Source organism: Dicentrarchus labrax, unplaced genomic scaffold, assembly GCF_905237075.1.
Source record: "Dicentrarchus labrax unplaced genomic scaffold, dlabrax2021, whole genome shotgun sequence".
Taxonomy (NCBI): Eukaryota; Metazoa; Chordata; class Actinopteri; family Moronidae; genus Dicentrarchus; species Dicentrarchus labrax.
Window position 1 is genome coordinate 29,415,787 of NW_026136714.1, and position 9,692 is coordinate 29,425,478.

A 9,692-nucleotide genomic window follows, 5' to 3' on the forward strand; every position below is an offset into this window, starting at 1 on the left:
ATGTTTATCTTAGTTTGAAACAATGTCATGAAGATGCTGAACGGGTATTGAAGATGAACATGAACAGGTATTTTCTATTTTCTTATGGCAGGCTATATGGGTCCCTTATCTTGTACTATCATGGATGCTTTGGTCACTTTTTATACGTTGGCCTTTTTAGTTCATTTCATATTCTGCTCCTTTACTGCTGGTGCTGTAGATTTTTTATTATGATTATTAAGTTGGGTTAATAATCATATTCGGGTTTTTTTTTCAAGTCATGAACATAATACAGCATAAAAACATACAATTACATGTCCCTTTTCTAATTGTTCCATCTTCTTCAGTTTGTTTCATTTTCTATGAAGTCTACATTGTAATATATTTTCACTGCGTATTTGTTTTTGGGGTTTTTTTTATGAAATTGTACACTTATTTGTATTTTGCTCTGGTTTTATGTGATATTCATGGATTTCCATTCCATATTCTTAAAGTGTGTAACATTTAGGAGGATCTATTGGAATAAGGGAATGTAATGTATGTTGTGTTTAAGGTGTATAATCACCTGAAAATAAGAATTGCTGTGTTTTTGTTACCTTAGAATGAGCTGTTTTTATTTACAAAGGGAACAAGTCCTCTTCTAGTTTGCCATGTTGAACCACCATGTTTCTACAGTACCAAACCAACCACTTGCTCTATGTGCCTCTTGCATTTTTATGCAAGCACTGTAGTTTCTCATACACGGTTGGAAGTGGAGTGATATTTAAATGGTTGTAATCTGCAACTGCATCACTAGATGCCATCATATCTGAAGAAGAAGAAGACTGAATTATTTTTCACTCGATGTTTACACACACAGAGGCCCAAAATAGAATCATGGACACAGGGCTTATAGACATGCAAATGTGGAGAGATGGTGGAGTGATGGGCTGCGGTGCTCCAGGAGCAGTTAGGGGTTTGGGCCCTTGCTCAAGGGCACCTCAGCAGTGCATAGGAGGTGGAACTGGCACCTCTCCAGCTACCAGTCTATACTCCATACTGTGGTCTGTGCTGGACTTGAACTGGCGACCCTCCATTTTCCAAGCCAAGTCCCCATAGAATGAGTAACTGCTGCTCATCCTGGACATGGAAAAAAAATGATTGGGTCAAATTTATTCTTCATAGGTTTCTTTTTGATGTAATTTGTACATCGGAGAGAACAGGGTAAGTTGTTTCACTGGGCCAGCTTGTTTTTCTAATCAACCAAATGCAAAGATACTGAGAAGTTTTGGAAAGACTCAATCAGTAACCTGAATCTGTCATAGAGACATGCATTCCACACACTGCCAGTACAAATGCGTACTGGTTTCGTAAAGAAACCACACACACAGCATCAAACAGCAAGTCAATTTGTATTGGTAATTTCCCCATTCATAACAACTGTACAGGGGTTGAATTTTTATACAACTCACTTATTTAAATTATATCAAGGCTTAAAGTTATGCATAATTAAGGGTGTGGCCACTTTGAGTGACAGCTGTGTATAGTAAGTAGGTGAGAAAAGAAATTACATCATTTTGTGGTAAGTAGTGTTAGGGACTAACTCCAAATGCTTACAATATACTAGTACTTTCCCATTATGGGAGAGTAAGATAGCAATTCAAATGTCTGAGCCTGATAATAGACACTGCATTAACACCCAAAAACAGGCAGAAAGGAAAAGAGGAATACATACAATCTAAGAGTGTTTCTGTGGAGCAGTGCTGACGTGTGGTGGCAACTTCTCCTGCCATGCACCCACCTCTCATTCCTTTTAAGAGAAGTCAGGACTCTCTGTGGAGTTTGTTTGATTCACTGAGCCTCTCTCCAGCTCTTATTGATTTATTAATCACTCTACCAATGAACTAACAGATACTGACCTTTGCATAGTCCCTGAGCAACCCCACCGCCCCACCCCAAACCAGCTGAATCGATCATTTAATGGAACATCAAGGCCACAGAGATTATTTGTCAGACTATCTAGATAGGTCAATACATTGACCTTCCCTAAGAAGTGTGTAAACAACAACAGACGGCACTGAATGCCATTATTAACCTCTATCATCACATTTAAGAGCAATTTAGACTGTAAGCTAATGCGGACAGACTGGCTGGGAGGAATGCTGCTCCATTACTGTACTGCTGCTGCTTTGTGAGTGTGGATATCTCAGTTGTTTGTTGGCAACATACAGAAAAAACCCTAACACAAATACTTCTGGTATGTCCATCTTTTAATTTCTTCTTTGGTTGTACCCAAAGATCTGTATTAGGAACTATGTATATTTATAATTATAGATATAACATGTTCTGAGATAAAGTACACATAAAGTACCAACTCATTTCTTACTTTTTTCCTTTCCCAGTCTTATATGTTTTTGACTCTCTCCTTTTTGTCATATTATTTTTCTTAAAAAGTGTAATATAACTTCATATGGCTCTAAACATGACATGAACATCAAATCCTTCTCATGGAGATAACCCAAGTCCCGTGTCCTAAAAAAACAAAATGGAAACAGGCCAGCTGGTGCTTACTGTAGAGCACAATGACTGCTGTGAGGGCTCAGAGGTTGCAGTATTGTCCCCTGATTACTGCAGACATGAACTCAACTGGATGCACAAGAAAAAGAGAAGGGGGGCCTGGAAACAAAACAACAATGTGGCTACATCCTAGTCCAAGCATGCCACGCTGGCCCTATCGGTGTCAGAGAGCATTGGCTTTCTCAATGGATGTCAGTCACTGCTCCACTAATGGCAGCTGACATGGAACATAATGCACCAACTAGATCCTGGGCTGGCTAAAGTAATGGCTTATAAATTCAGCAGCCCTGGAGCAGGAATCTGTCAAAACTCAGCAGTGCATTGTGGGTTAATGTTTTTCATACACCTCCCCTCATCCAGCAGTTACTGCAGTGTGCCAATCAGCTTGTGTGAATGTGTATACGGCCCCTCCCTATCTCTCTCAGTGCTGCTGCCACTCTCCATGCAGTCAGCCATACTAAAAAAGTTTTTTTTTTTTTAATTAATCACTCTATTACTATGGAGCAGCTTTGGTCAGAGTCCAACCGTGTAGCTTAAGCTCCAATCAATGGCACAGGGTCAAAAGCTCAGGGAGTGTCAATATTTTCCAAAGTGCAAAAAATAAAAGTCCTGGAGGCTCAGGCTGCCCCAAATAAAGTGCCCTGGGGAGGCATGCAGCCCAAAATGCCCCTGACTTCAGCTTGAGTCTCCGCTATGCTACTCTGCTCTTTTGTTCCTGCTAGTTGGGTGTGGAGGAAGAGAGGGGCTGTGACCCAAAGAGCTGGGTCAGGTCTGCCTGTGGCATGTCATTCAGCATGCACCCATGGCACATTTCCTTTGACACAAAGCAGATGACAAAAGTCACATTAAAATACACTTATACACTTTTATTTGATGATAAAGGATAATGTAGCATTTAAAAGAAGTTAGATGTTAAAGTCTCATTAATTTACATTTACAATACATAATTGAATGCTCTCTTAACCTCCTAGATCCTTCCACACCCATCCGTGAATTCTAGTTTTAGTTTTTCAATTCAATTCAATTCAATTCAGTTTTATTTGTATAGCGCCAATTCATAACAGAAGTTATCTCAGGACACTTTTCAAATAGAGCAGGTCTAGACCGAACTCTTTAAAACATTAAGATTCCAGTGTCAGTTTACTGGAAAATAGGAACACCTGTACAATGTAATGCAAGCCAACAGCCCTTTTTTATCAAACATATTTCATAAACATATTTTGTTGTATTTTTGACAATGTGTTAGGCAGCTGTGCAACTATCTTTACTCAATTACTGTAAGGTATTTAGATACAACTTTGAGGTACTTGTACTTGTATTGTGACAAATTAGAATAGAAGTGAGAGGGTAAACAATATAAGGTACTAAAATGTTCTATGTATAAAATACGTTATGGCTGATCAGTGTATGTAGGCCATTCAAAGCATAATCTTAAATTTCTGGTATTTCAGTGTATGTTCAATGATGCACAACACATCTTGAATATTTCCCTCTGACATAATGGTGCATGCAGTCAGAAAGAACATGGTCGTTTGGGTTTGAATATTTCACTCAATGTAAACAACATATATTCAGTGTGAGGGTTGGAGCAGGTAGATACAAAATGAGTATGTGATGCAGTTAATATGTCAATGTGAGGATGTGATTTGTAAGGGATTTTTTTTTTTCTTACTTCCTTAGCAGAAATTTAATGAAAAAAGTTTGTGAAGTGGAAAAGATAATGACAAAGGTTGAGCACTGCAGTCCAGCCACATAGTGATTTGCAGTGAAACACAGCTGGTGATATTTTCCTCCCAGAGACAATCATAAGTTTCCACTTACAATCATCATAATAATACTTGAAAGTTTTTTCCCTTGCAGTTTCACATCACTCACTTCTACTTAGAGTAATAGAAGTCACTAAACTCAGCCCTTTGCCCAATGGACTTAATATTACTTGCATTGAGCATAAATTGCTATTTTAGAATGTGTTTGGTCATTGGCATGAGCTGCTATTGCTATTGAGTTCTCATTCCGCTGTCAGTCCAATTCCCAGAATGTCTGCGATCAGTGATGCTTAGCGCTTCAAGGCCTAAAGATGCAAAAGATTCAGATTGCTTGTGGGCTTTCCCAACTGTGAAAGCTTTGCCATTATCTAAAACTAATGGGGCAAATATGGGCAGTGAAAATGATACAGTGGCTCTGGTATTTCCTGGGTATCAGTTAGGGAACTATGCATCTACAAGCTGATTAAAGTAATCGACTCATTGCTGTTGTGACTGGTGACCTGTGATGACTGACATGTGTCTTATTTACTTCATAGCCGGGGGGCGGGGAATTCAGAATAATGCTTCCAATATGACTTTTGCTAACATGCTTGGGTAAAAGCTGACAACATAATGGTTAGATGGACATCATGTAATTTTTATTTTAAAATATTTTTGATTTCATATTAATATACATCAGTTTAGTTTTGGGGGTCCTGGCTTGCTCTGCCAGTAGCATTACAGGGTTAAATGTTTCTGTGCAAATCTGATAATTTACTTAAAGGTCCAGTGTGTCATAGGTCAGTGGTTCCCAACCTGGGGTTTGGGAGCTCCACTATAAATGAAAGAAAAGGGGTCTTGTGGAAAAAGGTTGGAGAACACTTTCATACGTAATAATCACCTGAAAATAAGAATCGTTGTGTTTTCGTTACCTTGGCTTAGATTGAGCCGTTTTTATCTAAAGAGGGAGCAGCTTCACTCTGGAGTGTTCATCACTGAACCACCATGTTTCTACAGTAGCCCTGAACAGACAAACCAAACACTGGCTCTAGATGGGGTCCTTCCCATTTTGTAATTGTTTCATGGCCACATGTAGCCACAGATTTTTCTTCTTCCAAGCATGTAGGAGAAACCTACATGTTTGTAAAGGGAGGGTGAAGCGAGCGGTTTTCAGTCAGTTGCAATCTGCAACTTCACTGCTAGGTGCCATTAAATCCAAACTGGTTTGAGGATGATTCTATATTGTATTATAGAAATGTAAGTGCTGGAGTATTCATAATCTAACCTGGTTAAGATGAATGCATTTTTCATTCCCCAACTTATTTATTATGTTTTAATTCCGATTAAATTGCAGTTTACAGAAATTAACTAAGAAAGAAGCAAAAAGAAAGAGAGACTATTTTTTTATTTAAAAGTGTGCAAATAATAGTGAATTGCTTCATTAAAAAAATATAGCTGTATTATGACACAACATTCATATTTGAGTGGATGCCATTTCTTTATACTAGTCATTTGTTCCATTACATACACATCCTTTAATCTGCTTTAGTCCATTCTCCTGTCCAAGGTCCAGGCTCACTGAGCCAATGTCCAGTTAAAATGTTTATTGCCCTTACCAAAGGAATATTCAGCATGTATCTACATCTCTCTTCAGAAATTACTACCAGTTCCGCAGTCTTAGGATAGATTTGCAAGATAATGTCCAAGACATTATGCTTTCTGTTTTTCAAGTGATGAAAACCTGCAGTAGTTGTGTTGCTGATTTTTATCAGATCAATAACACTTAACAAAATAAATAGTTACTGTATGTGTGAATAAATAAGTGATCAATTTCAATAGACAGGACAAATAATACAGAGCAGACTAAGTTTTATTGTAACCACTGACAAAGATGGACGACATGACAGCTGCTCAAAGGTGAAGCCAAACCACTATATCATCCTCTGGTGGTAGATGGCAGTATAAGTGATAAAGCTATGTTAGCAGAAGGGACATGGGCCAAACAAAAAAATCTAATTACATGTCACATACATTTTTCCCAAAGATGGTGTCTGGCATTTTAGGTAGTTCTTATCACGCTGATGTATGTTCAATTGTTCATTTTTCTGATCAGTTTGGTTTTAATTTGTTATTTGAAGCTATAAAAGGGGGGTTTCATGGGAGGGATCTCGCTACAGTGGCTCCAAACCCCAATCACTATTGTACAGACACTGGCTCTGAATGGCGAAGGATGGCCGTGGCTGCATCCCTGGATATTTTGGCTTCATTATTATACAGTGGGAGGAAAAGGAGACCCAGCATCCATTTTTTATATTTCAATGATTGCAATATATAATATTACTTGATACCCTGCCTAAAGGAGGAACCATGTTCATGTGAAATGTAAAAACAAGAATAAATAAATATTGTTATCAAAAAATGTAAAACTTTTTCAGGCAATCAGGTGACCCCAGGTCTGAGATGCAGACGCAGAGACTGAGCCTGAGCATGAGGTGCAACGGTAGTGCTGTCAGAGGTTAGTGGGAACATGTGGATTGTTACTGAATGCTAAAAGATACAGAGAAATGTATGTACTCTCTTTTGCTAATTCTGTGACCTTGCTACTATCTCCACCCTAAAGACAGCTGAGACACAGATCCTCACACTCTGTCTCCAAGCGCTTGTCTCAATAAACCTCATACTTTGATGAATGAACAGACCAGACCTCTATTTGTCCATTTTAATAATTTCTCACAGCTCACTTGGCAGAGCATGCACCCCATGTACTAAAGCTGCTGTGAACTTTCTCTCTCCATTTACTGTCTACCTTCAGCTGTGCTATCCAATGAAGGCATAAAACAGCATGAACAAAATACTTAATAAAAATAATAATCTGAATTTCCTCAAGATAGGGTTAGCCAACTATAGACACAAACTGCAGCCTTACATGGAATAATGCTTCATGTTGTTTACTAAGTGTGATCATATCAGTGATCATTTGAGCCTGTAATTAGTGCGAGTTGTTATGTTATTGATGCTGAAAGCCCAGGAACACAAGGCTACATGAATGGATCAGACTGTGGTGGATTATAGTGTATGTGTACTGAAAGAAACCGCTGGGCTCCTGAGAGGGATGTGTAGACAAACACTGCCCTCAGCTGGTCAGTTTCCTGTGCAGCAAACTGTCATTCAAATCATACCATCATGTATAGCACAAGCCAGTCTAGAGCGCTAGAGAGGGGGGGCCTTTATCTTCCCATGGGCCAATTGTCACTGTCCATTTTATTTATGCCCAATTCAATGCAGCTGAATGAAATCATGTTTGTGCTAAAGTGGTTGGAGAGAGAGATGGGTCAGACATGAACCCATGGCAAGGACTCATTCATGGGGGGCCAGGTCCACCAGGTGAGCTATCCGGCGCCCCTATTGCATTCAATTCTGAGGGCACGATTCGACGGAATCAAGGCTTTTGACATCAGTGTTATTTGATCCACAAGCTTCTTAACTTCAGTGGAATCACTATATGTACCCATTTTCAACAATCCCCATTGTTTTGCTGTTACTGTTGAAGAAATGATTCAATCAGTTTGCGAACAGTGTCAACTGTAACCTCCTGGTGGATTTTACAGTTGGTTCTTGTTGTTTCTTTATGAATTTCAGCCGCTAGCTACGCTGATTAAATATTCCAGCAACAGTTGTCATTCCATTCACAAAATCCAAGTGAGACGCCTGCTTCTGTCTTCTTATGTCTGAAATCAAAGAGTATTGTTTCAAAATAAATTACCATGTAAAGTTAGTTTGGTCCCGAGATCATTAATGGGGCAGGAAAGAGGCCAAAGTCCTGACATACTAACCTATAGTAATTTTTTTGAACTTTCATATAATCTTTGCTTTTTTGTGAGAATGTTTATGAGTATTGCCCACAGAAATTATTTTGAACTAATAGCACGCATCAAAGTCCACTAAAGAACATTATCCATTGCTTCTGCTTGGGGTCTCAGAGACCTCAGCTGTAAAACATGGTTGAAAACAGTAAAGTTTCATATGCTCTGTACCTACAGTAGTTTTTAAGCAGCACTCCCTAATCCGAAATTTGTCTATTGGGACTTGTGTTATTGGTCAGTTAGACCCCAAACATAAGAAACATCACCATGTAGGTTAACACACATTTGTACATTTGTCTATAAATAGATTTTTGGCATAGAGTTGGCTAGAACTGTATATCTGTACATATCCCTTATAACATATAAAACATGATACAGGTCCTTATTTGGTGCAATAACAATGCTCTAAGGTAGTGATCGGCAACAGACGACCGGTGCCAAAACTGGCCAATTATGGCAATTATATCTGGCCCGCCAGATTAGTTCTGGCCCGCCAGATAATTGGATAGTGCCTGGTTCTAAAACAGATCTCCGTCATGGCTCCGTTACTCACATTATCACTTCCTCTTTAGTGATTTTGCCTACAAAATAAAATTGCAAGAACGTTTTTTGCAGTAATCCTTTATTTTGAGCTGACTTGAGAGCTTGTACTTTGAAAAGTTCTGACTGAAGTTTAAAGGATTTTGTTCCTTGCTTGACATACCTTTGAAATAGCCAACATAAAATGTGTGGTATGAAAAAAATAATAGTAATAATAATAATAGATTTTTGGGGGGCAATTTTGCAAAAGTGGGAGGAAACCTGTACCCTTGCATTCTGGCTAGGAATATAAACTGAGATTTTTATTGTTTGACATTCTGAAAAGGACCCTACAGTGATAGGGTTTGAAGGTTTCGCGTGATCTGGTTTGTGCCTGATGAAGTCTCCCTCAAGGAGAAATCTTGTTCTGAAATCTCCTGAGAGGTGACTTGTTTGGAAATGATTTCTTCAATACAAAGCCATATTTGGTGCATTGAATAGTCAGTCTAAGTGCGCACAATAAGGGTTTTCCTGCCACATTCATTGGGCAGTCTTTGCAAATAGCAAAAGAGTGGAGTAGGTTTTTCACACCAAATTTCTTGCAATTAACTGGAGTCAGTTCAGTGAATTGCATTTGAATTGCCTTTCCCAATATTCCAAAGCCAATTTCAGTTTTTTGAGACATCTGAAGGGCTGCACCTGGTGAGTTCAGTACCGAAAAGTCACTTCCTGTATCAACCAACATTTTGTATGTTTTTCCATGGACTATGATGTTGAAAGTGGCAGGCTTGTAAACTTGACAACATTGGAAAAAACCTGTAATAAAATGCTTCAATCTCACAATGGGACTGGTTCTTTCAGATTTCCTCAGTATAATCCCATTTTCTGTGCAAGTAATTGTCAAGCCCAAAGCACATAATAACGGCCCTCCTGCCAAATTGGGCATGCTACTTTGGCATTCTGGGTGAATGAGAAATCTATGGTATACCTTTGATACACCAAAGCATTCAACAAGGCACATGCATGTCAT